At 36.9% G+C, this 26,253-nt stretch overlaps 1 protein-coding gene across 1 annotated transcript in view; it reads left to right on the top strand.

Annotated features, from left to right (window-relative positions):
* The window catches only part of CNTN5 (contactin 5), a 688,982-nt gene that overhangs the window by 201,454 nt on the left and 461,275 nt on the right, over positions 1-26,253 (top strand). The window lies entirely within an intron of this gene.

Raw genomic sequence — 26,253 nt, forward strand, 5'->3', positions numbered from 1 at the left:
AGGAAACCTGTACAGAATTTATACTTTAATTATTTATGAGCACTAGGCAGTACAAAAATAAATTTAGGTAAACCACTGTTTCTAATAAGTAAAATACAGCAACTAAACGCCTTAATAATAATCCTAGTTAGCACTTGAGATGTTTCTTGCAGCAAAATTCAATTTCCAAAATTAGATTCAGAAAGTCCTTCACCCCAGATTAGTTTTTTAATTTAATTTAATTTTTTTTTTTTTTTTTTAAGCCTTGATTTGTGCAAATGTATAGTTTCAAGAGACATAACTATAAATAGAAGGGGAACAGAATGGCATTGCAAGTGTCAGCAGTTCCTTGGAAAAACTCACTTCAAATTGATACATGTAGACAGAAAACTTTGCTTAGTTTTCTCTAATGAGTGTGAGCTAAATAGTTGCTTTATTTCTTCAAAGGGAAAGAAATCTGCTTTTTATTTTCAACTTTCTACATCTCAATTTCCATATATAAACTGAATGTATCTTCAATAGCACAATTGCCTGGACTCTGCAGTGTGGGAAAATACATTTTTATTCCCCAGATTTCTTTATCTACTTCATGGTAGAGATAACATCCTTTATTTATTATTATTATTATCTTATTATTATTATTATTTTTTAAGGAGTATAGCACATTCTTCTTTAGGCAAATCTTCATTTTTGCTGATAGTAATTAATTCTGGAGCATCTCATAAAGATAAAATTGGCTACATAAATTTCAATAAATGGTCTCTGAACTCAGTTTCAAGACTACCCTCTGAGAACTTCACTTCTGTCTGCACTCTTGATGTCTCTGCACTAGTTCCAACCCTAAAGAAATTGTGTAACTCTTTCTATCAAAGATCATGTATAAAATCAGTAATAGCTGTTCTTTTTATATTAAGTATGTTTTTGATAATTAACATGTGCAGTTTTCTATATATATTGATATGTAAATCTTAGTTAATTATTTTTGTAAAGCAAATTTTCAGATGGAATCCTCTCCTACTATTCATAGATTAGGAAAAAGATATGACTTTATTGCCTTCTTGAGGTTAAAAGTGAAAGACATTTTTGGTAGACAACATTCAGCACTATTTGTTTGGTTGCATTTGCGAGGCACTGAAAGTTGTTTTCACCCAAGGTAGGAACTGCTTAGTTCCTACCTTGGTGAAATGTGATTCATAGTATTTAGTAAGCTAAATGCAACAAGTCATAAAGTAATATAAAAATGCATTTAAAAACAATAACAACAACAAAAACCTTCCTTTACTCTGTAGGTCACAGACAAAAGAAATTGCCTGGGTGGAGAAATTGAATTTAGTCCTTTGATCAGGACAATAATCTATGTATAGAAACTGTGGAGGTACAGTGTCTGATCTCTGTCATTCAGGGAGACAGAAACTCGTTTCCACTGGCTTCTGTAGGTTGAGGTCCCAGGTAGTCTATTTGGTCATATGAAAATATGAAAATCAGTTTGCTGTGTCCCTTGCGTAATACAGTTCATTGGAAACACAGTTACCCCTGAAAAGGAACTCAAGAGATTGAAAGTAATATAGGAAGGTATCGCTATACTTTCCTCATTACATTCTGACTATTACAAGCCACAATATTTCACTTTCCTACTATTTCCTTCTCTTTCATTTGATAAATCAACTGCACTTACTATCCTGGCTCTATGTGATAAAATGCATGTGTACAGTCTTACATGCTAGGTTTTAGATTATTTGTTTAACAGAATCTCTGATCTGAATTGTTGGAATAAAAGAAGGAAACGTAGATCAACAGGCAAAATATTTAAAAATTCTGAAACACTAGTTTTTGTACTATGACAGATCTTGAAAATAGAAAGTCTATAGAACAAATAGCTAAAAACCTGGTTCAAATTCCACTGTAGTTAAGAGCAAAGCTTCTGGCAGTGACAATGGTTGGATCAGCCTATACAATTTAAATAAATTTACATCATACCATCTGTCTAGGAAGTGGAGCCCTATAAAATTTTATCTAACTATCAAAGATGAAGTATCTACTGATAACTACAGGGAATTTGGAGTGAGCATATTAACTCTGACCAGAAAAGCACAAATTAATTCAAACTTAATAAAAGAGGAACTAAGTGAAGATATGGATTCACAGAGAGCCAGAAAGCATGAGATAGCATGAAGCTAGATCTTAAAGGTGCAGTATATCCTTTATTGTATTTCTGTATCAGGAAGACTACAAAAACAAGGAAGCAAACAAGCAAGCAAACAAACAAAACACTCATTAAAGCTCTACAGTGACTAATCAGTTTGGAAACTAAAATACATCCTAGCAATTAGAAGTGGAATAGGAAAGACAAGGTGTCAGAAAACCCTGCAAAGAAGAGCATCTGATTAAAGCAATCTAAGCAGATAAATGAACAGTTCATTCTCTGAAGACAAACCTAAAAGAGCTCTTAGAAAAACTGACAACATCATGACCCAGTATGAAAACTATATAAAGAATGTGAAAAAAATGGACAGCAATGCCAGTCAAATAATCTCGCAAACCATTTAGCAAATAAAAGACACACACTACAAACTTGTAACTCCCTAGAACAGTGTGGGAACTAGAACACAAAAAAAAATAAATAGAAACAAAAGAACAAATAACACACACACACACACACACACACATATATAAATATATATTTTTTCCACAAAATTGGATCAACACAAAAACAAACAAACAAAAAAGCCTCATGAGACAGAAGTTGTAGGTGAAAATCTCCAAGGGACCACCATCGTCTATGTGTCTGTTTTTAACACTTATGTAATATCCATCACATAGGTGGTAATATAACTGCTGACTAAATAGACATGTAGGAACATAATAGGAAACAGAAGGTATTCTGTGAGAATTAGATTATTAGGAATGAAGCTTGAATTTCCCCCTCTGCTTTTGCTTTTCCTAGGGAATATATAATTGAGCAGCAGCAAAATGAGAAATTTTGAACATTGGTTTTACAAGTTATTTTTATTTTCTCTTTTGTAGAAATGAAAATGAACGTATATCATTATCCTACTGAGTTTCTACCAAGTCATCAACGTTATTAAAACTCCAATACATAGACTGCAATTTGTACAAAAGAGACTTATTTGTGACTATAACAAGGGAGTAATAATTCAACTGAGGATGAAGAATGACTCCATTTTAAACCTGAATGCTTTTTGTTAATATTTTTATGCTTGCATGAAATCTATCAACATTTTTTTTTCTTTATAGATTTTCTTAGTAACAACAAATGAAATCTTAATAATTCTTATGATCTCGGTATAAGAAACAATGAAGTGATCCTATTTGAAAATGTGGCAATTGTCATACAAGTAATCAGTCATGTTGCTAAATTTAAAAATAATTTGACTGATGAAGAAGAAATGTGTGTTTTTCTTGCATAATGCATTCATTTTCCATAACAAGTTAGCTGCCACATACATTCAGTCTTCCAGATGAGTGGATGTTTAGTAAACAAGAATCTGGAACTTACATTAAAATAAATGCAACTAATGCAACTGTACTGATCATCGTAATTGAATTAACAGATGCATATGCAGTAGCAACTATTTAGCTGATAACATATACATTGCAATGTTGAATATTGTTAAAATTCAATTTTTACAAATGACTCCACATTTTTCAGTTCCAGTTGTATGAGGTTAGAAATGCATGTATGAATTAGCATGATTTATTTATTTAACTTTATTTGCTTACACAGAACTTGCCATTCAGAAATAGCCAGTTCAAGAAACTATTAAAAAACAAACAAACAAACAAACAAAACTATTTTTGGTCAATGAATGGAACCTGAGATGCCTAGATGGGACACATCTATTACATATTAAAGTTCATTTGACACACAAATTTGACACACACAAGTGTCATGTTACAGAAGTCAACTGGTTAAGGTTTTGCAAAATGGCATACACAGAGAATGTATAACAGGATTTTATGTTGTAACTGTAAACCATATTTAATATAACCTATGTTTAGTCTGAAATAGCATTCCTCAGCGTATGTGCTGTCTGTATTATGCATTCAGTCCTTGCCATATAATTCTTTTATTGTGAATTGCTGAGGAAATTACATTCTTATGGGTAGTAAAACAGAACTTCACAGTTCTTATTATAAAAGCATTTTGTCATAATTTGGCTTTTCTTCCGAGAGCAAAAGCTGTTACCTACAATTGACATACCTCTATCAACCAGTCTAATCAGAATCTTTCTTAACTGTTAAAGAGCCTTCATGTACTATGATGGGCTATGCCTATATTATGGTCAAGACTGTAGTCACCTTCAGAACCCACCCATATGACGTATCTACATATTTATATTTGCCACCTCTGCTGCAATACCCTGATTTCAACACCCTTCATCCTCTTACCACAGTTCAATTCACTATTGAAAGCTTCTGCTTAATATTTGGGTAGGAAATGTGTTCCACTTTTCTGGCTCCTGGAGGTTGCTTCCTTGTTATATATTTAGAGATTGTTTGAACACATATTCTTTGAACATGAAGTCTTCAACAAGTTAGACAAAACACAAACAAACAAACAAAAAAAGCTCACCCCATGATGTTGAGTATTTGTTTTTCAATCATGTTCAAAGTGGTTTGTTGATTATATTAATGACACATAATTAGCCAACTTTTGTTCTTGTTTTCTGCTGGTTCTGTAATGGACTTCTCTTTCTACTTTGAAAGAGAAAGAAAAACTTAAAAATCCTACTGGGCTGCAGGGTGCTGGTGGGTTTGTTGGAGGGCTCTGAACCTGCTGAAAGTGAATTTGGGGGCATAATGAACTAGCACAGTAGTTAAGAAATAAGAAGTAATGCATACCATTTTGGGCACAACAAGCTCTCCTATGCAGGATAAGCATGGAAGTCTCTTCTGTGAGTGCTTAAATACAAATTAGGCTGCCTACATAGGATAGAGAATTCATTATAGCATATTTACCTTGTGATAACTAGTTTACATTTGTTTATCTTTCCTCTAATTTCTATGTTCTTTTTCTCATCCAACCAGAGTGATTACCAATATTTGAATAGATGGCAAACCTACTGCATATTGTGAAACAAATCATTTGTTTACGTCATTGTTCTAGTCAAGTGTATTTGCTGTGGGTTAGAATTGGCATTTATAGTCATTATGCTTTTATGCATTTTATTTATTTTTTATTTCTTTGACTGCAGCTTATTTTTCTGTCAAATACTGAAACGTGCCATGTATTGTAAAAGTAATTGAATGTAAAAGTAATTGGATGTAGTTCAAGAACAGAGTAATAAATGTCTAGCCAATGTTTTGTTTCAAATAATAATAACTTTTTTTTTTTTTTTATAAAAAAGGCCTTGATTTAGTACAAACTTTCTTTAGTAACTGTGGATATCTTGTTTGACAAAGGATTTGGAGATATGGATGCAAAAAGAAATCAAATACTGTTGATTACACAACTAGCTGTGTAAATTTTCAAATTGATATCTTTATATTTTGAAAGGGAAAGTTTAGTGTTTTTTTTTGTTTTTTTTTTTTTTTTTAATGGATATATGTAGATAGTCAACTGCAATGTATTTACTAAATCAAAAAAATGTTTTCACATTTACACATCTTTGATTTTTTTTTGCGTATATATATATATATACACACACATATACGTGTATATATATATTCAAGAGGTATGGCACCTTTAAAACATTATACCTGACTTTAGAATTGGTGTGTAACTAATGTCAACCTCTGTATGTCTAAACTACCTTTTAAAATGAATAAAAAATTAATTAAGTTTCATCTAATATAGTTCAGTGTTTGTTTTGAACTGTAAACCAAAAGATGTAATAGGTTAGTGTTAGAAAGAGCACTAAGGAGCTAGTAAGGTGTCCAGAGTTTTCTATATTAGCAGAGTTATGTAAAAGCTTATAATTTAATAGCATTTGGAACAGAAAATGCTTACAATTTAATAGCATTTGGAACAGAAAATGCTTATAATCTTTATTCAGTTTTAACAGTCTTTTCTGTTTAAAAGCTTTAGTATACTTTGATTTGTGGAAAGTATTGTCACTTTATCTCACTGTAGCCTAAATTGTTTTATATACACCACAGTAAAGCAATACCAGTTCTATTAAAATCATTGTGAATGATACCTTTGTGAAATGCGTTCGTGAAACAACATTAGATTTTGACTTTGTATCAGTTTAGATTTCACCAAAAGATGAAGTTGTGATGAGGAGAAGAAGATAAGAGATTACATTCCACACTCTTCATTTCTCTTTCATTCTGAGACATTTTTCATAGAATTTCTTACTTCATCAACTGGGATATATAGGATTTTTTTGCTTTCTTAAAAAAAAAAAAAAGTCACAAATTTTATTGAGAGTAATAAGACAATTCTTACTTTAGAAGAAATTCAAAAAGAAAACATATTTTTCTGTTCTTAGAACACAGACAGGCTTGGGGCTGTGACCATGTTCCTGGGGACCCTGCTGCAGTGCCTGACTACCTTCTCAGTGAAGATTTTTTTTTTCCTAATATTCAGTCTGATATCCATTCTTTGTCTCTTCATTCCTTTACACCTCAAAACCCACTTAGGATCTGGGTGCTGTGCAATCCAGAAGGCAAATATGGACCAGTAATAACATGTGTCCTGACGAAACTCAGTGGTGTTTCCTTCAGAACCCTAATACCAGGTCAAAAATTGATCGTGCTACAGGCTATTTGAATGCAAAATTTACTAGTTCAAGAACAAAATTTCTCTTTATCATTATTGTATAACTAAATTAAAGAGATTTGCTTTTGGCCAGAAACTGCCAAAAATATGGCTGTTTTCTTCTAGTGTGGCACATAGAAAGATGTACCTTCAGATCTTTGATTCTATATAAAATCTGGATAAATGTTGTGTATTTAATTTACGCTGATTATTGGTTTTGTTCAGAGAGCAAAATATACCTGAGCTCATGAGAGAGATTAGTTTTCTGGATTTATTCTCCATTTCTTTTCTTTTCCTAGTGTAATCTGAACCATTATTTCACTTCCCAGAATAATCTGTACCATTATCATTTGAGCTGCATCTTAAAATTGAGTTTCAAAGGTAGAACTTAGCAGGTATCAATTTATTAAGGTGGAAAGAGGATCATAGTGTCCTGCATTAGTTCTGGTTGATAGGTTTCCATTTCCTTTAATAGAAACAGTGCTGACCAGCTTTGCAATCCCTTCAACAATAGACTGTCGGGCCTTCAATTCATGTCCATTATTGATTATTTTGGGTGAAGTTAAAATTATACATATTTCTTGTCATTTGTCTCAACAGCTGAAGTAGAGATGCAATACGCATCTCTTCTGGGAGTACTTTTTTAAACAAAACTAATTAAAAAATAATGATACTTTTTTTTTTTAAGTTCTAGTACTTAGTGCCTTATGAGCACTTGTTAGTAGTTTAAAAATGAAATAAGTCCATTCAATAGAGCTTTCAAATTAGTTAACTTTGGTAGAATAGCAGTGCTTAGTATAGCATAAGATTTTAATTAATGTGATAATTGTGTTTATCTTTAAAATGAAATATCTAACTCAGTTGAGTTGTTTGTTTGCAAAGATCAGAAAAATCAATATGCTGCATTTACACTCCCAAACCAGAATCATTGTTGTGAGATAATAAAACTTTATTTTCACTCTAATGGTATTTTCACTTTTATTTACACCAAGAGAATACATTCTTGGTGCCAAAAGTGTTTTTTTTTTTGTTTCCAACTGCTACAAACCGTGTGAATCTCAGCAGGGATTTCCCTTTATATACTTACTGGGTAACTTTTGTGGTAACTTTCTCTTTCTTCCCACCAGACTCAAGATTTGTATTTATTATTTCTTTATTTGTTAAATTAAAATAGGATATTCAATGATCTCTTCCTATTGTGTCATCCATGCATTTCAAAGCCACAATTACAAACAGAAGTTTTAAAGCATCTGTAAAGGTTTCTCCAGCAGGTGGCACATAACAGTCTATTGTCAATGACTATATTAAAAATGAAATTTAGGTACAGCATGTACCTTATGAATATTCCTAATTTTTCTTTGGTCTGGACATATTTTCCTGTGATGAATCTAAAGCCACTACTCCTTGTCCTATCTCTACATTCCCTGACAAGGAGTTCCTCTCCTGATTTCCTGTAGGCCCCCTCTACGTTCTAGAAGGCTGCTATTAAGTCTCCTTGAAACCTTCTCTTCTCCAAGCTGAATAACCCCATCTCCCTCAGGCTGTCTTAATGGGAGAGGTGCTTCAGCCTGATCATCCTCTGGTCCTCCTTTGGACTTGTTCTAACACAGCAGGGTCCTTTTTGTGCTGGGTGCCCCAGAGCTGAATGCAGTACTCCGTGTGGGTCTCACAGGAGCAGAGTAGAGGGGGAGAACCACCTCCCTTGACCTGCTGACCACAGTTGTTTTTATGCAGCCCAGGATACAGTTGGCTTTCTGGGCTGGAAGCACACACTTCTGGATCATGTTGAGATTCCAATCAACCAACACCCCTAGTTTTTTCTCTTCAGGGCTGCTCTCAATCCATCTTCTGCCCAGCCTGTATTTGTGCCTGGGATTTCCCTGGCCCAGATGCAGGACCTTGCATTTGACCTTGTTGAACTTCATGAGGTTTTCACAGGCTCTTCAGCCTGTCCAGTTGCCTCTAGATGACATCCCTTCCTGCCAGTGTGTCTCAGAGAGATGAAGCTGCTTGCAATTGTTTTTAGTTCATTTGAAATATCTGGCTCAAACTTTTTGAGTGCTAGATAGCTGTTTCCTGAAGATTAGAGCCAGATTTTTCTGTTTCTGTCAAACTGAAAATCCTGCAGAGGCTAGACACTGAACTTGCACAGACAACTTGTAAAATTCACTCTACAGAAATACCCTTGATTATTTATTTGGTCATTTATCCTCTATAAAAAGGATATAACCTAAGATGACTAAAGTAGCAAATACTGTGCTGCATATATTTTAATTATTGATAAATAGATGTCTTTTGAAAAAGACAAAAGATGACTTTGGGTCCCCTGCAGCTATCAACAATATCTGCTTTACTGAAGCTGCCAACTGGACAACTTCAAAGCACCAGAATACCAACAGTAGGGATGAGAGCACTGCAGTGAATTTCAAAGTAAGAGATTCACAGCAGTAGTCTATTGATAACCCCTATTTCAATACCCTCTCAAGTGCTATAGAGATGACTCTTTGACAAGAACACCCTCCTGCATGGCAGATTCACATGCACTCTGGGAGACCGTGAAACTCGTGTCATAAAAGTGGGAAAAAAATACACTGGGATTACATAAAGTTGTTCCCCACATACAGGCTAACAGCAATAACCATTCTGCTGTTCCATGGTGATTAGATATATAATCTAATTATTATAAACATTTCACATAAATAGTTAGATAGCTTTCCTGAAAGTTAGGCAAACAAGATGTTTAATTGACATACATGACAAGCCACTGCAGTGTATTTTGTATATATGTAATGTATATATTACATACATATACATAAACTTGTTCAGTGCCATTCCCATAGGGAACATCATCCTTGCAACAGGTTGAATGCATTTTGTGTATTTTAGGTTGCTTTTCTTGTTGTAGCAAGAGTAGATAGATAATGATCTATAGAGACTTTCTCTTAAATATGTCATCCTTCAATAATCATTTGATTTTGCTCCACTTTAATTTTTCTTTTAAGGTTATGCTTTCATAACCATTTGGGACAGGTTCCCAAAGAATTATTTTCATTAAGAAGGAACATACATATTGAAAACAAGACTAGGAAAAGTCTTAGGTCAAAAAGAAGAAAATCCAATTCTTGGTTCAGAGCAAGGTGTCATAAGCAACATAGTAGATCATGATCTCTTTGAGAAAATTTCTTGCTGAAGGCTTAAGAAGGCAAAATATTATACAGTGTAGGTAGCTCAGTAATTTTTCATATCTCTACTAAGTTCATTAATATCTTGGAGAGCCTACAATAATTTCATTAAAATTCATTAAATAGTGACATCTGTAAATTACCAAGAATGCTTATTTGACAATTATGTCAAGAACTTTGAAGTTATCTGCTATTGTGGTTATCTTGAAAGCTGTAAATAATTCTTACTAAGATGTAAAATAAACTTCTAACTTGCACTCATACAATCATAAGTATTTTTATTAATTTAGGAAAATTAATAAGAGACACTGTGTTAAGTAGAACTGATGATGTTTTGTTGTTGTTTGTTTGTTTCCTCTCTTCTCCTGATTTATGCTAATATGAGTGCATCTGTAGTTTGAATTAAACTGTCTAATGCTGTTCAGTGGCCAGATTATAATTCCTTAAAGGCTTCGCATTCTCATATGGATACCACTTCCATTCAGCTATTTCCCTGCTGGTAGTTTTAGCCTGGATGTTAACACTAATTGTGGAACACTAAATAGTTCATTTTAATCTTTAATAAGTTTACATCTTTACATCAAATTGATTCTTGGAGTGTGAAATCTCTGTTGTCATTGTGGTTTAATGTCTTAGCATTTCTGAACAGGAATACAAAATGAAGCTTTTTCCATTGTCTTAGAAGATGATTCAGCAACTATTAATATCAAAAGGCATAATGCCCCTTTCTTGACTTTAAACACAATTAATGCTCATAATTATAAATTCCCTTTATCAGTGTCTATCTGTGCTGACACTGACTGATCTTGGCAAACACCAAGAGAAGACAAAGTCCAATGTAGTTTTGTAAATGACAGTGTATGACATCACCACAGGGAGTTGGCATCTTTATGTACTGACAGTATGCAGGCTGTAATTAGAAATGAATGACAAGGTGCTTTTCATCTTTGATGAGAAAAGATTTTTGTGTCAAAATATCTCACTACAGGAACAATTTTTCTCTAATCATTTCTTGTCCTGAACTTATTTTGCATAATAATAGAGGAGGGGGGAGGAGGGTAAAATTATTGCACAGTGTTGCTAAGTGACAAAATAGCAGATGTTCTGCATTTGCAGATAAAAAAATCTTTGAATGCTATCATATTGGGATATAGACAGATACCATTTGAAGGAAGCCCTAATATATTCACTATTTGAAAAAACAAACAAAAACAAAAACAAACAACAACAACAAAAAACACAAAATATCAAGGGTATTAAAATTTGTAGGACTTATGTAGGGAGCGTTTTAAAAATACTTGACAAAATTAAATCATCTAGTTCAGAAATGTGTTTAAAGGATTTAATCGCATGATGCATAACCACTTTAGGAAGATAAATGACCTAATTATGTTTTCTTGATCTTTTAAATAGCAGAAGACCTATCTAGTCAGTCAATTGAAGTGGAATCAAACACTGTCTGAATTTAGGATGTTTAAGAGTTTGCCTACTAAATGGATTCATACTGGTAACATTAAATTTAGTACTTAAACAAATGACTGTTTGCATTATTTTAAATTTAATATGATCTTTAAAGCACTATGGAAATGCTGCAAAATTGCATAAGATTATTTTCAAAGAAGTATATAGCTTCTAGTATGGCATAATCTGAAATTATGGCACATAAGAAAGTTTAATTTTGATATACAATGAATGCCCCACATTTTTATTAAGTCCTGCAGATTTTTAAGACTAACTGATCAGTATACCAAAGGTTCAGATTCATAGTGAATATATTTGTTAAGAATTTGTTGAGATCACATGGATCTCAACTTGAATTTTCAGATTTGTATTTTATTTCTTCTGCTATTACTTAAAATTTTCAATTTGATGAATGCACAAACAGTAGATGCCTTTGCCTGTCTTGTCCTCTATGTTGAATTTCTTCACAGATTTTCAAAATATGGAAAAAAAAATAAAAATAAACCTGGGTTTAGATAGAATGTCTGTACAATTAAATGAAGCCTTTCTTGTATTGAAGAGCTTCAAATTTAACTCACAAATTTACCCCTCAAAGTGACAATATTTAAAGGGTATAAAAAGTGAGTACAAAGCGAGTACAGGTGTGCTTGCAAACATTTTGGATTACAGAGCAAAACAGTGTATGTGTGCAAATAAACATATCTACTTAATATAGATCTACTGAAGCAGAAGTATTTGGTTCCACCCTTGTTTGTTTAGTGTGCTGCTAGTGGGATTTTTGATATGTCCTTGAATGAAAAAGCATGAATTTGCAGTCTGTAGAATCTTTTCTTCAGATAATTGCCACTGTCTGAGCCTCATTCTCCTTTCCTTTGAAAAAGTAGAAATTTAAGAGAAATGTGTGACTGATGTTTAATTGAATCACAATAATAACAGATGACATAAATGTAGAGGAACATTAGTGCATCTTTAATGAAGAGATCCAATTTAATTCTCATTCTTTGATAAGAATGATCTCTTTCACTGATGGAATTTAAATAAATAGTCTTTATTATGTGTTTATGAGACAGAAATACATTAATGCAGATTTTAGAGTTCTAGTATGCTTCTCAAGTGTTTCTATTACCTTGGTAGAAAATGGAATATACAGTTATGGTCAATAGTGTTAAAATCTGAATCTTCATAAAAAGATCACATAACTTTTTTTTCTTTTTTTTTTTTTTTTTTTTTTAATTGCATATCATGCTAAGTGCTTGGCTGAAATAGACAGCTAGACAAATTAATTTCATTGCTTGAAAAAATACTTGAACTTGTTTTGTTGGTGCAAACAATGTCTGCCTAGACATTATTGATCAGCTGTTATCACCATTCTGCTGCAGATAGTGGAGCTGACCAAATTGCAGACAGAAAAGGATATGCAAAAAAAAATCAGGGAGAGAAAATCATGTGAAAATGAAGGAGAGGACACTTCAGAACTTGGAGTTTTCTGTCTCAAGTACCACACGGATAGAGGAAAGATTTTAGTTTGCACACTCACCTTCCTCCATCATAATAATGTTTGCCAAAAACTTTATAAAGCTCAATGTCATTACCCCATCCTCTTTCCCTCTATCAAACTTTTAGGTGGTTTTAGTCTAACAGTGCTAATAGTCTGATAGATTGTTTGGTTTAAGCTCAGGAAGAACTTTGTTGTTTTTTTTTTTTTTTCCTTTTGGGGCCCAAACTGGCAAATGCGTGGAGAATTTTTAGCATTTTTGTTCATCTTTCTTTGAATGTCCAGGTAGACACAAATAATTTAGAAAGGTTTATGATTGGTTTATGAAGGTTTAATTTTAATAGTTGGGAGTTTACAAGAATTGTTAGTATATTTGAAGCTGCTGCTGAACTTCTGTGTACAAGCAAAGATGAGCGGACATTCATTATGGACGACACCCTAGGCATCTTGTTACTTGTATTAGATGTACAAGGAAACACTTTAAAAAGCTTGGTACACCTTTTAAAATCAGTCTGATGTTTTTTTTATTGTCTGTGCTAACAAAGCCCTAAAGATGATTTCTCTGTATCTGTATGTATCTGTATCTACTTTGCAAATAAGGTATGAATCACAGGCTAAATTTCAAGTTCTGTAAAATTCTTGCTGGCTTTGTTGTAAAATGTGATTATTTATTTTATATTTAGAACACATAGGAGTTGATAACAATGCTCATTTCCCCAGAAACAAAAAACAGAGATTTGAGTTTCAAATTAGTGCCAATGAATCAGTTTTATGTTTTAATGCTTTTATCTCTGTATCTGAGCAGCTTGATACAGCAGCAAGTGCAGATTGACACATTGAATATATATTTTCCCCTGAATTGCATATTCAGGGTTTGGTCCCAAAGGCAAACAAAAACTGTTTATTGGGGATAATGCTCAATAGTTCCAAACAATACACACTCCAGAAAGCTGACTCTGCTCGGACTATAAGGATGATATTATTCTTTGGTACCTGAACAGTCAACAATCTGTGGAGAACATTATGCTTAGCTCTAAATGAGAAATGACCGTTTCTCAACTAAACAGAAGAAAGCTAAAGAAATGACTTAATGTCTGTGCCCAGGGTGGATAGCAGCAGTTACTTCCGTGTAATGCTGAACACAGCTATTTAGTATATGTTTTTGTTGCCGTTGTTTGGTTAATTTTATTTGCTTTTTTTTTTTTTTTCTTTTTCTTCTTAATTTATTTTCATCATTTTTGGAGTCTAATCTTGTCCTATCTTTTCCTATGCCAGTCCTATCTGTTCTATAACAGATCTATCTAATCCCATGTGTTCTATACCACACAAATATCTAACAAAGAGTGATTAATTTTCATAAGGGTTTGACTCCAGAGTCTTCATGCAGCGTATTCTCACTCTTGCAAACTGTCAATGAATTTATCCTTAAAGTGTTTTCCAGAAGTCATGTTGCGTTGCTCCACTTCACTAGGAAAGCAGGTCACAAGTGGTAGGCAGCAACTCTAAAAGTGCTGACCAGTTTTTTGCCTTACCCAAGAATCTAAAAGGCTGGCTGTTTTTCCACTTTTCTTAGCACTTTCACAGAAATTTAATTCAGAGCAGAACTCCCACTGATTTCAGTTTCAACTGTCAATGCTTTGGACCCCTGCAAATTGAACCTCAGCTGCCTGGAAAAGTATAATCCTGTCTATTTCCAGTACACAGTACCTAAATGAGGTAGGTATCCTGTGGGAAATACTACGTGATCTTGTAACTAAAAGCTGTAACAGAATGCCTACATATGCCAGGGTGATTTCAGGTCACAAATAGTCTGGCACATCCTACCTTTGCAGTTTTTTCTTTACAGACTGACATTTTTTGATACATTTTTGTTTGCTTAGCCAGGTGTTTTTTGTTGTTGCTATTGTCTGGTTGGTTGGTTGGTTTTTAGTTCATTGGAGATTTTCTTTGATTTTTTCTCTCTCTCTTTTAACAATAATTTCCTATTATCTGGAAAAAAAAAATAAAAAAAAAAAATCACAGAATCACAGAATTGTAGGGATTGAAAGGGACCTTGAGAACATCAGGTCCAACCCCCCTGCCAAAGCAGGTTCCCTAGAGCAGGTTACCCAGGTAGGTGTTCAGACGTCCAAATCCTCATCTTCAGAATAGGATCTTCAGAATACTTGACCAAAGTCCATATCTATGTAACAAATGGATGCAGAAAAATAGAAAATTAGTAATTTCTTTGTGCTTACCTCTAAAGAAGCTCTGTGATTCACTCTAGTTGTCAGAAAATTTTGACAGACCACAATAAATGTTTCCTTTCTGATTTCTGTTAGTGTTGTTTGGCCTTTGCTCCATCCTCTGTTTGTTTTTGTTTGTTTGTTTGTTTGTTTGTTTTTCTCATTTTCCTGCTTTTTCCATACTTCAGAAAATTGTTTCTTCTTTTGTTTCTTAATGACAATAGAAAAGTACAATGGTCCCCTTTATCTGTTTTGTGCAAAATTCCATTATGCTCCTTAGCCCTGAAAAAAAATATTTGGGGGGGGGGGGGGGGGGGGAAACAACAAAATATTAAAAAATTTAAACACAAACTTTTTCCACAAAGAAAAGATTCAATCAGAACATTTAGGTGCTGAGAACTAGCAGATCAGACCATGTATGAACTGATATTCATAAAAGATTAAGTTTATATTTTCAGAGGAACAGGCAAAGAACACCTACAGTGTCTGGAATATGTACTTCTCAAAATTGAAATTTCTGAATTGATATATTCTTATTCTGTCACTAGTGGAATGATATTTTATGGAATATTAAAAAGAAAAAAAAAAGCACACCCTTCTTTAAAAAAAATTCTCTGCCTCTTACACCAAAGGGGATTTTTATTTCTGGAGCTGCTCTTGAACAAGACGGACAAACTGACTGCTCTATGAAGGCAGTTTAGGATATGTGTCTACTTCTTTCCCAAGTTCCTCTAAAATGGAAACATCTGAAATAACATCTTTTATCAGAGCTTTTCCAGAGCTGGTAGAAAGCATTCAGTGGGCCATTTTTCAAAAGGGAAGCAGTTTGTGTGAAAATATACCTAAACTATAGTGTTCAGAGTTTACCAGTTCAGTCCAGGTGGCTTAAAATCATTTCTTGAATTGTCTTAAATATTTCTTTATATTTATGTAAATTTTAGGATTTAGAGCCATTAACTAATGCTCATTCATGAAAATGTATTTCATATATTTCATCTTCGGTATGAATTAATTTTTTCATTAGTTCCTTTTTAAGAGTGAAGGAATTTCACACCAAAAACTGTCAGATTTCAGTAAGATATTTCTGTGTGTCATGACTAGTACATTTGAAAAGTAATCTTTCCATCCTGTTATTGTCATGTTTGGTCTATCCAGAGCATGTAACACTGGTGATGCCAAAGTGTCAATCATTACACCAATGTCAATGAAATGATTATAAAGAAATACAGTTCTCAAACTAGATAATAAATGAATTGAATAAATGAATTAATGACAAGATTTCTTTTTTTTTTTTTAAAAAAAAAAAAAAAAAAAAAAAAGCATTCCAAGAGCATTGTGCTTAATGCTGTACACTTGTACAACTAATTTCTTCAAATATTATTTTCATTTGCTGTAACTGCTTAAATATTTCATTCAGGCTGGTTGTTTTAAAACACTGATCACTGAGGCAAAACCTGTGTGACTCAGGCAGGCTTTTTCAGAGGATTTCTTGGCAACAATAATATCTATCCAGGAGTGATAAGTATGATTCTGGAGACTCCAAAGGCCTGCTTGAATACCACAGTTCCCACAGTTCCGACATACTGGCCCTGATCCTTTACCTGTTACTTCCTTATGTGAAAAAGACAATGGCATAAATTGATTCTTCAGAAAACAATATTAAAAGGACAAGTTAAAAATCTGTAGGGATATTGTTAGTTAATAGTATTGCTTAGTTATTCTTTCAGCTTTCATGGCAGAAAAAATGATAGATATATTACAGAGACAATCTGTCCTCACTCATGGGGGGGGAGGGGCGGTTGTTTGTCTGTTTTTGAGGTGTTAGATTTATTAAATCTCTATTTAAGGAGAGGTACTGCATCTTTGAGATGATAAAACAATGAGTAAATGCAAACATCCTACTTATTTCATGGAAAAATCCTAACATTCCTGGAAATATTAGCACAATGTAAATAATACTACCAAATTAATTTTAAGACTTGAAACAGGTAAGAATTGTCATAATGGTTTCCTGTGTGACACCAAGCAAAAAGTACTGTGCTGAGCACTTGTCCAGAACTTCTTGCTAGGCATTATTAACTACAGGCCTACACACCAAACCCTATTTTACTGTTAGTAACAGGGTTGGATTTATAACTGGCATCCTTAAAGCTGACAATATTAAAGTAGAGATAGTTCATGTTGAGACTGAACCCCTCCACTGCACAATGTTCTACATGGGTGATCTACACCAGAATTGTTTGTTCTGGCTGAGTTTAGAGCCAGGATATGTGGAAAGATTGCATTCTGACTCTTAATGCCAATTTCAGTTTGAATAATAATATACTCTGGAAGCTTATAGTTTTGTAAAACATGTTAGCATTAGCTATCACTTTTCTTATTTTTGTTCTGGTGGGCTTAGGTTTGTCTTTCTTGCTCTGCCCTTAAGAGGAGAAATGTAGGTCTGAAAAGGGTAAACGAGATCACTGCAAATTCCAGTCAACAAACTGCAAGTTTAGTTCAGAAGGTCAACAGAACAATTCATGATGAATAGCAGTGGGCAAAATACTTTTCAAAACTGTATAAGGAATAGGGGAGATAAAGAATATCTTCCATGTGCTAGCAATTTTTTTTTAATTAATTAATTTATTTTTTTTAGATAGAATTGTATATTGTGGAGAGTAATTTATATATTACATCTCAGAGAAAGTGATGAGAATGATCTCAACAAATCTGTACTTTGGTGTTCATGGAAATGTTTTACTTTAATTTTTGGTTTTATTGCTTGAATAGTGTAGTCAACTTCAGCAGTTTACTAGCTATGCATTAGTGAGAGGCATGTCAAAGGAAGTACACTGAGGAAAGAGGTGTCTCAAGATCTTGCCAGACTTAAACTTTAATTATTGGTGTTTATATCTGCCAGTCTTTTTTTTTTTTTTTTAGAGTTTATAGCAATATAATTTGTCTATTAACTTGTGTAGTAATATGTCTCAATGAAGATGAAAAGAAAGGCTGTGCACATCCATGACTGCTTCTTTGTTTAAATTCTAGTTTCTTTTTCTTTTCAAGCAGCCATAACTTTTTCTTCTGTGGAGCACTTGTAAACATCTACAGGAAAATATCTATGTGGCAGTTGTACAAGAACACAATGTAATTACCGCTTGTGAAAAAGATCAATATGCCATCAAAATACTTGTAATTAATTTTTATTCTAATGAAAAAATACCATTACAGTTAAAAGAGATTCTTAATCAATCATTTGTTTTGTCTGAACATTTTTTGAAGTATTTGGGCATTTTGTCTAGTTCTGTTTCTGGTATACATTTAATAGTATTTCTAAAGACATACCATAGATCTTCATGTAATGCTGACTATTTGTCAGATAACAATAAGAACCTAGGAAAACTTGGTAGATCTACTTTGGAACCTCTATTACTATCTCGCTGTAGTTATATAGCTATATATATAGTTATATATATGTAGTTTAGTATAGTTATATATATGTAGTTTAGTGGGGACTGCTAGCGTTAGGTCAGAGGTTGGACTCGATGATCTTGAGGTCTCTTCCAACCTAGAAATTCTGTGATTCTGTGATTCTGTGATATAAACTGTTTTAATTATTTACCCAATTCAGTAGCAACTTCTATTTCTTTTAAAAAAAATCATGAAATCTAAAGTACTTCAGAAGAATACACTTAAAAACCACAATCACATAGATAGACATCTATGACATCATAGATAGACTAGACATAGCCATCCTTCATTTAATTAAATATATTTTTGCTTGGAAACATCTGAAAGATCAGAAAAATAAGTTTGTAGAAATAATATATATATTTTTAATGATGTTAAAATGCAAGAAAATTTAAATCACAAACTGCTTTTTGCCCCTAGGAGTTTAAAAAGATTATGATTAGAAACTGAAATGGATTTTGCTACTTATGATATAGGGTTTCATTTAGCAATTCCTTAATGATTTCTTAATTAATAAAATCACATTTACAAGAACAATGTCATTCCTTAATCCAGCCTGAAAGTCTGATTACTTTTGAAACTACAGTTTCATTTCAGAAACAGTTGTTATAATGCTATTTCACCTCTGGAGAGTCAAGTTCAATTGACTATTTTTAATTTCAAAAGGGCTCTGAGCAAAGCTGTTGCTCGATAATTTAGCAGGTGACAAAGAACCTTCAGCCAATTGTGGCAGGAAAATATTAAAGTAGTGAGAAAAGGCAAGTAGGGGATCTGCCACTTTGTGACAGTTATTTTTACAAAATAAGAATCCTTATATCAATAAATATTTCATAATCCCTAAAATAAAAATAAAAGTAAAACTAATCTTAATTCTTGGACAGACCTAACATCCGTTAATAAAAATTTCAATACAATGTTTTATTTTATTTACGTTGGGGTATATCTTGAATACCACAGGATTCAAATTCTGGATTTTAATTATGTTCAGAGTTCTGTTTAGTTAAGTATGTGGTGGTTGTACAGATTGCTCAAAACTATACCAATGAATCTTTTTCTTCCACTGAGAACCAAACTATGAGTTTCTTTTTTCCACTGTCAGCTAGGGAATATACATGAAGAGACTGTTACATTGATTTTTCACAGTATCTCAATTTCATAGATTCACAGTATCTGCAAACTATTCAGGGAGGAAAAAAAAATGCCTCTGAGTCCTCAAAAAGATAAATTGGTTATTTTCCTGTATCTTTTCTTTACTTGTAATTTCTGCTTTACAATGTGTAATAGAAGACAGAAGTATTCATATGTAGTATGAACTTCTGAACATCTTCACAATCATATCCTAAGTCAGTGTTAACTCTCAGTACACTAACCAATAAATAGGAAAAGAAATTCTGTTACAGCTGCCTCTGAGTTATGTTTTCCTTGCAGTACACAGAAATAACTATCTCACACACCTTTCAGCGTGTACCTGAAAACTGCCATCATTGTTTTTGGTTAACTGTCTTTCTTATTTATTTATTTATTTATTTATTTATTTATTTATTTATTTATTTATTTTTACTTAATTTCTTAATTTTCTTTTCTTAAACTCATATCTTAAGCTGGACATCTAAGAATTCCATTTGTCCCCAGTTAACAAGTATGTCTTTGGTAAGCATGGGTATGTATATGTTCTATGGGTATAATATTTGAACACAATCTGATGATAACTAAAATAGTAAAGAGATGTAAATAGGTCTTTACATCTCTTCCATCTGAGCAGGCTGCTACGCTAAAAGAGAGGACAATGAAGATAGTTTCTTTTTTTTTTTTTTTTAATTTTAATTTAATTTAATTAATTATTTTCTGTATGCAGTATGGTGTCTATAACTGGAGAACTCAAGTGTATTATGACTTTATTAGCATGCTGGTTTTGTCTGAGATAGGTTTTTGTATGTGTGTGTGTGTGTTTTGTTTTTTTTTGTTGTTGTTGTTTTCGTAGTGGCCTGTATGGTGCTATGTTTTGGATTTGTGACCAAAATAGTGTTAACACACTGATGTTTTAGTTACTGCTGAACAGAGCTTACACAGTGTATTGCTTTCTGCATTTCTCACACTGCCCCATCAGTGAGGAGGCTGGGGGGAGCACAAGGACAGCCTGAGAGGGGACACTGCCAGAACAGCTGATCCAAACCGACCAAAGGGATATTCCATAACATATAGCATTGAGCTAAGAGGTAAAAGCTGGGGCAAGAAGGAGGTGGAAGAATGTTCATATATCTGGTATCTATCTTCCCAAGTAACCCTATATGTGAGGAAGCCCTGCTTTTCTGGAAATGGCTAAACATGGGCAATTTTTTCCTTGTTTCACTTGGAAATGATGTCTCTGGCAATATTCAATAACATCAAAGCATAGGCTAGCAGTGAATCACAGAATCACAGAATTTCGAGGTTGGAAGAGACCTCAAGATCATCGAGTCCAACCTCTACCCAACGCTAAAAATCCCCACTAAACCATATCCCTAGGCTCTCCGTCTAAACGTCTTTTAAAGACTTCCAGGGATGGTGACTCCACCACTTCCCTGGGCAGCCTGTTCCAGTGTCCAACAACCCTTTCGGTAAAGAAGTTCTTCCTAACATCTAACCTAAAACTCCACTGGCGCAACTTTAGCCCATTCCCCTTCATCCTGTCACCAGGCACGTGGGAGAACAGGCCAACCCCCACCTCACTACAGCCTCCTTTAAGGTATCTGTAGAGAGCAATAAGGTCGCCCCTGAGCCTCCTTTTCTCCAGGCTGAACAAGCCCAGCTCCCTCAGCCGCTCCTCATAGGACTTGTTCTCCAGGCCCCTCACCAGCTTCGTCGCCCTTCTCTGCACCCGCTCAAGCACCTCCATGTCCTTCTTGTAGCGAAGGGCCCAAAACTGAACACAGTACTCGAGATGCGGCCTCACCAGAGCCGAGTACAGGGGGACGATCACCTTCCTAGCCCTGCTGGTCACACTGTTTCTGATACAAGCCAGGATGCCGTTGGCCTTCTTGGCCACCTGAGCACACTGCTGGCTCATATTCAGCTGACTATCCACCATCACTCCCAGGTCCTTCTCTGCCTGGCAGCTCTCCAACCACTCATCTCCCAGCCTGTAGCTCTGCTTGGGGTTATTGCGCCCCAGGTGCAGGACCCAGCACTTGGCCTTGTTAAACTTCATGCAGTTGACCTCAGCCCATCGGTGCAGCCTATCCAGATCCTCCTGCAGAGCTTTCCTACCCTCGAGCAGATCGACACACGCGCATAGCTTGGTGTCATCTGTGAACTTACTGAGGGTGCACTCAATGCCCTCATCCAGATCATCGATGAAGATATTAAAGAGGACCAGCCCCAGCACCGAGCCCTGGGGGACGCCACTAGTGACTGGCCTCCAACTGGACTTGGCTCCATTCACCATGACTCTTTGGGCCCGGCTATCCAGCCAGTTTCTAACCCAACAAAGCGTGCGCCAGTCCAAGCCAAGAGCAGCCAGTTTCTTGAGGAGAATGCTGTGGGAAACGGTGTCAAAAGCCTTGCTGAAGTCAAGGTAGACCATATCCACAGCCTTTCCCTCATCCACCCAGCGCGTCACTTTGTCATAGAAGGAGATCAGGTTCGTCAGGCATGACCTGCCTTTCATAAATCCATGCTGACTGGGCCTGATCACCTGGTTGCCCTTCAAGTGCTGCATGATGACTGTCAAGAGGATCTGCTCCATGAGCTTTCCTGGCACTGAGGTCAAACTGACAGGCCTGTAGTTTCCCGGGTCTGCCCTCTGGCCCTTCTTGTAGATGGGCGTCACGTTTGCTAGCCACCAGTCAACTGGGACCTCCCCTGATAGCCAGGACTGCTGATAAATGATGGACAGTGGCTTGGCCAGCTCCTCTGCCAGTTCCCTCAGTACCCTTGGGTGGATCCCATCTGGCCCCATTGACTTGTGCACATCCAAGTGCCGTAGCAGGTCACCAAACAGTTCTTCGTGGATGGTGAGGGCCACATCCTGCTTCCCATCCCCTTCCACCAGCTCAGGGTACTGAGTATCCAGAGAACATCCGGTATCGCCGCTAAAGACTGAGGCAAAGAAGGCATTGAGCACCTCCGCCTTTTCCTCATCTCTTGTAACTAAGTTTCCCCCCGCATCCAGTAAAGGATGGAGATTCTCCTTAGTCCTCCTTTTTGTGTTGATGTATTTATAGAAACATTTTTTATTATCTTTAACGGCAGTAGCCAGATTGAGCTCCAGATGAGCTTTGGCCTTCCTAATTTTGTCCCTGCACAGCCTCGCTACATCCTTATAGTCCTCCCTAGTGGTCTGCCCACTTTTCCAAAGCTTATAAACCCTCTTTTTCCTCCTAAGATCAAGCCACAATTCTCTGTTGAGCCAGGCCGGTCTTCTTCCCCGCCAGCTCATCTCTGGGCACGTGGGAACAGACCGTTCCTGTGCCATTAAGATTTCCCTCTTGAAGAGCACCCAGCCTTCCTGGACCCCTCTGCCCTTCAGAACCGCTTCCCAAGGGACTCCACCAACTAGTGTCCTGAGCAGCTCAAAGTCAGCCCTCCGAAAGTCCAATACAGCGGTTTTACTGGTCCCCTTCCTGGCCTCGCCAAGAATAGTGAACTCCACCATTGCGTGGTCACTCTGCCCAAGACAGCTCCCGACAATCACATCCTCCACCAGTCCTTCTCTGTTTGTGAAGAGAAGGTCTAGCGGGGCACCACCCCTGGTAGGTTCACTAACCAGCTGCGTCAGGAAGCTATCTTCCATCTCTCCAGAAACCTCCTAGACTGCTTTCTAAGGGCTGTGTTGTGCTTCCAGGATATGTCAGGGAAGTTGAAGTCCCCCACGAGTACAAGAGCTGACGATTTCGCAACTTCTGTCAGCTGCCTGTAGAACTCCTCATCAGTCTCCTCATCCTGGTTCGGCGGTCTATAGCAGACCCCGACCAGGACACTAGCCTTGTTGTCCCTGCCGATCCTAACCCAAAGGGACTCGACCTTGTCATTCCCAACCTCGAGTTCTACAACCTCGAAAGACTCTTTAATATAGAGAGCCACACCACCACCCCTTCTGTGCTGCCTGTCCCTTCTGAAGAGCTTATAGCCAGGCATTGCAGCACTCCAGTCATGAGACTGGTCCCACCACGTCTCCGTGATGGCAACCAAGTCGTAGCCTGCCTGCTGCACGATGGCTTCCAGCTCCTCCTGTTTGTTACCAATGCTGCGTGCATTGGTGTAGATGCACTTCAGCTGGGCCGTTACCTTATCCCCCAGCCTTGCCATTGCTCCCCCTGGCACAGCCCCAACCATCCTTGCTTCAGCCCCATCCCCCTTCCTACCTAGTTTAAAGCCCTCTCAATGAGCCCTGCCAGCTCCTGGCCCAGGATCCTTTTTCCCCTAAAAGATAGGGTCCCGTCTGAGGCCATCAGGCCAGGTGCTGAGTAAAGTGCCCCATGGTCGAAAAACCCAAGATTTCTGCGTTGGCACCAGCCCCGGAGCCACGTGTTTAACAGGTGGCCTTTCCGTGTCCTCTCTGTACCCCTCCCTGCCACCGTAGGGATGGATGAAAATACCACCTGCACTCCCGCTCCATCCACTAACCGACCCAGCCCCCTAAAGTCCTGTTTGATAGCCTTCAGGATTCTTTCTTCAGTGTTGTCACTGCCCGCCTGGACTATCAAAAGAGGATAATAGTCAGAGGGGTGTACCAGGTTGGGAAGCTTCCTGGCAACGTCCCTGACCCTGGCCCCAGGGAGGCAGCAGACTTCCCTATGGGTAGGGTCAGGCCGACAAATAGGGCCCTCTGTTCCCCTAAGAATAGAGTCTCCAACAACAATAACCCTCCTTTCTTTCTTGATGGAGGCAGTCCTGAGGCGTGGAGTTGACCTCCTTGCCCTAGGCATCCTCCTGGGAACACTTGCTACCTCTTCCTCAGCTACAGGTCTCTCGAGCTCCAGGGCCACAAACCTGTTGCGTAAGGACACCTGGGAAGGTGGAGCCGGAAGGGGAGGGCATCACCTGCGATGTCGAGCGGGGACCTGTTTCCATTCCTCCCCAACTCCCAGATTCCCTCCCTCTGCCCAACGGCTACAGGGCAGGGGGTCCACCCCCATTTGAGGAGTCTCACCTCGGTACCTCTCCTTGAGGCCCTGCAGGGAGTTACTCCAGAAGTCTATCTCCCGCTCACACTCCCTGATGGCCCTCAACCTCTCCACCTCCTCCTTGAGCTCCGCCACCATGTGGACCAGGTCATCCACCTGCTTGCACCTCACGCACGCAGTTTCTCTGCCTCCCGCCAATGGCAGCAACAGGCTCAGACACTCCTTGCATCCGGTGACCTGAACCGCTGAATTTTTTAACAGGTAGTCGGTCTGGGTGTGAACCGACTTCCTGGAGAGCACACCGTGCCTGGTGGAGACCATTATCACCTAGCTAATGGCTGTCGTTAAGGAGGTGTTCGTATGGGCGGGGGGAGCGCTCTGCCCTTCCTGCGCGAGCTGCCGCGCTAACTGCCACGCCACTCCCTTCTGACGCGCCACGCCCTGTTTGCCCACCCTGGTCGCCACGCTCCTGGTCGCTCGCGCTCCCTAGGGGCAGCTTTTAAACGGCTGGGGAGGGGGCACTGCTGGCTCCGCCTTCGCCTCATCAGCCTCCCTCACGAGGGCTGCCAGGTCCTGGCGGCTCCCTCAAGTAGGCTCGATGCCGGAAAAATTAGCCCTGCCTGGCCCGATCCCCCGCTCCGCTGCAGAACGCGTCTGCCCCGGAGCCGATCGCCTCGGCAAAAAGTGCTTCATAGTAAAACAGTTCAGACTTCTTGTATATATATATATATATATAATATATACATTTTTATCTGTGAAATATTCAAAGATGATAATGGACACAAACCTGCCCACAGTGCTGTGTGTCTTTGGGCTAGAATATTGAAATGAGCTCTTTTTAGAGCTGTCCTTGAAAACTGTCAAAGATTTTGGCTGTTGAAAAACGATGAAGCATAACTCCTTAGGAGTATGTCACCAAAAGAGCTGGAGACATCCTTACTCCTCAGGCATCATTTGTTGTTCAGAGTGACTCGACTTTAATGGAAATGGAGCAGTAAGGAGTTTTCCTTATAGACCTTGGAATCAAGTATTCTGGTTCTGTTATTATTTTATTTATTTTTTACTACAGACTTTTACTATGAACTTTTTGTATTGATGATGAAATATAATCTTTATTTAGAAAATCAGAATTCTCTGGCATGTTGAAATTTTTTTTGTTTGTTTGTTTTACAACCTTTTTGAGATTTTGCTAGAAAATGTTGTAAAATCATTAAACTCTGAATCTGTATGCTTCCCTGTGTAATATAAACAATATAAATATCCACACCGTGGCCTGTGGAAATCATAATATTCTTCTAAGATTTGACACATGGACCTTCCAGGAGAAAGAAAGTGACATTTTAATAATTGCTATACCAGCAGCCAATGGCCTAGACCACAGTGAGAAGTCCAACTGTGAATACCAATAGGTGTGTTCTTCAGTGTTGCTTTTCTGTTATTTCTATTACTGAGGCAGTAGCAATAACACTCGTGCACCAGGACGTCACCAGCACTATCATGTTTCTCTTCCCAAATCTAATTGAAGCTTGGGAACCACAAACAAAACTGATTATAGGATGAAAAAAATGTGACAGTTATGTAGAATACATGTGAAAATATAGAGAAAGACAAAATTAATGTTGAGTCTTTA

Source organism: Aythya marila, assembly GCF_965140915.1.
Source record: "Aythya marila genome assembly, chromosome: 1".
In the NCBI taxonomy this organism is placed as follows: Eukaryota; Metazoa; Chordata; class Aves; order Anseriformes; family Anatidae; genus Aythya; species Aythya marila.